This window comes from Equus caballus, chromosome 17 (genome assembly GCF_041296265.1).
Source record: "Equus caballus isolate H_3958 breed thoroughbred chromosome 17, TB-T2T, whole genome shotgun sequence".
Classification (NCBI taxonomy): Eukaryota; Metazoa; Chordata; class Mammalia; order Perissodactyla; family Equidae; genus Equus; species Equus caballus.
Genome location: NC_091700.1, coordinates 31,160,176 through 31,165,610, shown reverse-complemented (window position 1 = coordinate 31,165,610; position 5,435 = coordinate 31,160,176).

Genomic DNA, 5,435 nt, shown 5'->3' with positions numbered 1-5,435 from the left:
TTTGTGTGTTTGTGTGCACTTGTTTCTAAGATCTGCTTTCACCGTAAGGTAGGACATGAGGTGGTCTGCTGAGAATAAAGGAACATGTAGGGGAGCAGGAACTCTGAATGGTGTTAGAAGTGTGAATAGGAGATGGCAGAGGAAGCAGAATAGCATCACATGAAAGGGTTATTTTCATTCCTGAGGATACTGCTGAGGTTAGAGGTTGTACACTTGTAGTAGCACCAGCTTCTTGGTTGCTAGGTTTTCTCCAGCAGTATTCACCAGCTAGAGTATAGGAATGGAGAAGTCAACAATAGCATTGATGCAGGATTAGGACTTTCGGAGTCCTAATGTCAGATGCTAAAGGAAGTTAAAGTTATTAACTTGAATGTACTTGTATTATATCATATGTCATGTGATTTAGTCAATTAAGAAAGTTAAGACGGGAACAATTGATAAATTTGGAAAATAGACAAAAGGTCTAGAGCACTCTGAGGTCAGAGAACAAGTAAAATAGAAGTAAGGATGAGATATTTTGAAGCATCAAAATAAGAATCAGGGAATAAGCATACTGAAGCTTATTATTTTTGATATGGAGTAGTTGAGGCCATAAAAAACATCTAGGATATAAGTGGCGTGAGGTTGAATTCAAGAAAAGTACAGGTTGTCAAAGCTGAGGAAATCAAGAACCTGTGAGGCTCAAATGATAGACAGGTCAACCACATGTGCAAGGAAGGAAAGTCAAATAAGACAATGATGGAATTTGAATGGAGAACTTCTGGAAATTAATGTGGTGGTGATTGTTAGAAGATGATAGAGCTGGATGGAAAGTTCCTTATATTAGCGTAGAGGAGCAATGATTTGAAATAGTCAATGTGGAGCTAAAAGCATTCAAACCCACCTCTAAATCTTGTGACAAATTAGCCTTTGGGAAAATGACCAGCCTCCACTTGAGTGCTTCAAGGAAAGCAATAGAGAAAGCCAAATTTTGATGGAAGCAAAGAAATGGAGTGAATGTCCTACAGTGAGGTTTCCAGAAGTCACATTTGAAAGCTTTGAGGGGAAAGGAAGTTTGATTAAGAAGGAAGGCACAGAGAAGTATCTAGAGGAGAGACTGGAGAGGATAAGTGACTGGAGGTTTCCTAAAAGCAGAACAAAACTATTTTAAAGTCAGTTACCTATTGTCTTCCCTGATAGTTCTTAGGGAGATGTAACTAAAGGGCCTCCAAAGAAGTAACTAGACGGCCTCCAAAGAAATCCTAGTCTCTGTCCATGGGGTACAGAATAAGTTCATTTCCAAGATCTCCTCCTGTAAGAATTAATTCTATGACTTAGGACAGGAGACTGAATGTAAATAACAGCAAACCTGTCTCTGATGTTATCGTAAAAATTAAGATAATTTCATTTTGTAAGAAAAGAAGAATCTTTTCTACACAGAGTCCTGACCCAATGCCAATTTTAGGACTAGTTTTAAAATTCAGAAATGCCTTTCCCATATCATTTAACTGTGCCTTTTTCACAATAAAGTGCTTCAAAATAAAGTTTCAAAATAAAGTGCTGCCTTCAGGGAGCACACCTCCCAGGAGATCAGTAAAATCAATGGGAAATCCAATGTCTATTTGTCAGTAAGACATGTGAAGTTTGATGGGTCTTTTGGGACTGACTACTAGTTAAAGATTCTAAAGCAAAATTAAGTGGAGCATAGATGCCAAAAAATCTCAAGAGATCTTTGAAGAATGAAATGTGAAAGGTGGAGACAAATCTAGAGAACTGCAGCTGGCAGAGACCTGAACTTCCAGAAGAAGGTGGGAAGGGAGTATCATTCAAAGAAAATGAAAACACGGAAGAGAATATGTGTTAGCACTCTAGTGCCAAAAAGAACAAGAAAAAATGTTCAAGAAGGACCTTTAAAAATACGTAAATGAATGCAATTTGAAAAGAACTATCCTTTTGGTATTTTTAAAGAATCAATCTTTAATAGCTACTGCCATCATTGCCAAACCCTTTGATGAATACTAATTATTATTATTAAAGAAATGTAAATACTTAAACATGTAAATGAGGAGAAAATGTTTTCAAATTTTTAAATTTAATTTTATGAAACGTTCAAATCTACTTATAGATATATATTCATGACCTGAGATTGGTGTTTCTAGGCCCTGTCCCCTAACGATTTCTTTATGCTGCCTCCCATATCTGCTATGTGCTTCAATGCACGTGTACCCACGTTGTCTCCTCTTAGAAGCTAATGTGCCTCAGACTCCTCTTTTTCTCATCCATAGGTAATAAACTATAGCTTTCTTTTGTTAGAATCATTAGAGAAGAAATATTACTTACTTAAACTAAAAGACTAAAGGTAATCCTTTTGTCACAGTAAATAGGCTCACCCTAGCAACGCTAAAGTATTAAGAAATTTCACACAGTTTAAAAATGGGTAACACAGTTTGAGTCCAGACTTAACTAGGCAATTTGCAAACTGTGCAGTCAGGGTGTTACAGAGTCGTGGTCACATCTTTCTGGAGGCAGCAACAGTTGTACTGCATATGGTTCTTTCAGATGTTCTATCCGTTTTCCTGTTATTATGGAAGTCATTCTTGAACCCGCAATAATGGCATACCTATGTTTTTTCGTATTCATGAGAAGCACTAAATAAGATAAAGTCTCTAACAAAGAGATCCTAGAAAGAATCCAGTCTATCATCACTGAAGTTGTAATCACAGCAACTCAGCTGTGAAAATAAAAGACAGCAGGATTCTTGAGTCTTTGCCTCAGGATTCGCTAAAGTGAGAAAACTGCAAGCAGGGAGAGAAAACATGAAGGCATGGTGGCTCCCCACATTAGTCTGTATTTCTCAATGTTCAAATTAAAATTAGAGTAAATCCAAGGTTTTTGCAAATATTCATAGCAACATCTTCCCTGTCCTTTGACAGTCCCTGCTTCATTTCTTCACTCAACAAATGTGTATTGAGGACCTGCTTGTTCTAGACACTAGGACTCTAGCTGTCCATAAAACAGAAGGCGTTCTCTGCTCTCACGGACATAACATTCTGTGGGAACAGGCAAACAAGAAGCAAATAAATATATCAGGTAGTGATATGTGTGATGAAGAAAACAAAACAAAGTGATGAGATAGTTTTCTCGGTGGGATGGCATTCCTTTAGATTGGACTGTCTCTCTGAGGAGCTCATATGAAAATATGGAATAACAATAGGAAGAACTGTTGTATCAACATTCCAGGCAGAGGGAACAGTTAGTGCCAAGATCTAAAATGGGAATCAGCTTGGCTTGTTCAAGAAACAAAAAGAGACCAATGAATAGAGAGTATTGACTAGTTACAATCTACCAAGTGCCTTAAGTATCATACGTGTTGCCAAATTTCTCAGAACAGTCTGACAACCATTTAAAAAAATATTTATTAACTTTACTTCAATAAGCATTATTTAGCTTGTACAAAGTACTGGGGATGTGAAAATGAATTAGTCATGATCTAAGATTTCATGTAACATGAAAATAATTAGGAACAACAAAATGCGATAAATGCTTTGTCAGAAGCAGTATGAAGTGTGTTGGGAACAGTTACATGGAATTCGGACCCATAAGAGTGAGTAAAAGCAAGCATTTGAGTTGGGCCTTGACGAATGGGTAGGCTGTTACTGTCAGACAAGGAAATAATTGGTCTAGACTTCTTTTCTGAGTACCTGACCTACATACCAATGGCCTCCTGGACATCTTCATCTAGATGTCCCACCTCATCTAGATTTAACAGGGTGTCGAAAAGAAATAATCTTGCCCCAAACATGTTCCTCATCCTATATTCTGCTTTTTAGTGAATAGTCCCACTCTGAAAACTGGAAATCAACTTGACTCCTTCCTCTTCCCAGTTTCTACATCTGCTTCTTAACCAAATATCGCCACGTCTACTGGTAGATAGCTAGTCAGCACTTCTCTTCTTCACTATGTCCATTCCTCATAATTTTTCATATAGATTCATTTCTTTCTGGGATGCATCTCACACCTTCCAAACCAAATTTCAGTTCAAAACACCCTACAGCACTATTTATGGTCACCTTTGATCAGAAAGCACACGAGGGCTTAACATATAGGGCATGAGACTTCTACTCATCTTCCAAGGCCAGTTTATGCGAACCCTCTTCTTGGCTCTCCATCTCCCTGAAGGAAGAAAGAAAATGAAGTGTCAGAGACAAAGTCATTCTTTAGATCACAGGTTTGTACTGAGCGGGATCACTCCAGTCTTAGGAAGCTCATACTTATTCTTAAGCTCAGCCTCCTTTATCCTCTTGCTTATACTGTCTCTTGCATCTCTCTCTAGGATGTAGACTAGATAAGACCTGCATCTCTAGGCAAGCACAGTCACATTTCTTTCCTTTCCCATTTCTGATTCCTTCTATACTTGTCTCTGGTTGATAAATTAGACCAAGTTGCTAAATTAAATTAATGCTTATCCTGGCTGCTTAGCCAATACTTTTCCTTCTTTAGCTTTCTTTCTCAATTCAGCCACTTGGAAAGTTTCATCTGCGTGTATGAGGGCAGAGGTGTAGGCCAAGTAGGAGTAGAAGGCTCAAAATGGGCCACCTCTTGTAAACCTTAGTCTCCAATCTAAACTTTTTGTAAAGGCTCTCTTTGATGTATCAGGCGTGCTTTCAGCCATTAATGACATGATATTTTTGTCCCTGTTTTGCTGTGGTTCTTTCTGTGTATGATTCTTTCTGCAACCTCATGGTGGGGGGTAGGGAGGGAGTAGATTGATGGTAGATAAAGACAATTTGCAAAATGCCTGTGAAGCCCTTGTGGGGGTAAACAGTATGCTGGGCAGGCAGGGGTTAATCTAAAGATCGAGGTCTGAATTTCTGCCTTCCTGGACCACAGTAATAAATCTGTTATCTTATCAACAAGCCCCTCTCAATTTCTCATTAAAAAAATACATATGTACAAGGCGTGATACTAGATTGTTAGGGCAAAACTTTTTAGTCCATTCTGCTGAAGTGCTTGGGCCTGTTTAATAAGCCTACAAATGAAGATATCAAAAGAAGCAATAGGGGCAGGCCCAGTGGTGCAGCGGTTAAGTTCGCACGTTCTGCTTTGGCGGCCCGGGGTTCGCCGGTTCAGATCCCGGGTGGGGACAAGGCACCGCTTGGCTAGCCATGCTGTGGTAGGCATCCCATGTATAAAGTAGAGGAAGATGGGCATGGAAGTTAGCTCAGGGCCAGTCTTCCTCAGCAAAAAGAGGACGATTGGCTTGGCGGCAGATGTTAGCTCAGGGCTAATCATCCTCCAAAAAAAAGAAGCACTATGTCTCAATGAAGAGGATTATTAGCATTTTAGATGAGAAAATCCTTCTTGTGTCAGAATATTCTAAGAATTGTGGAACTTTTAGCATGCTTGTCCCCCTGTTGCCCACTAAATGCTGATGGTGCCCCAAAATCATTGTGGCA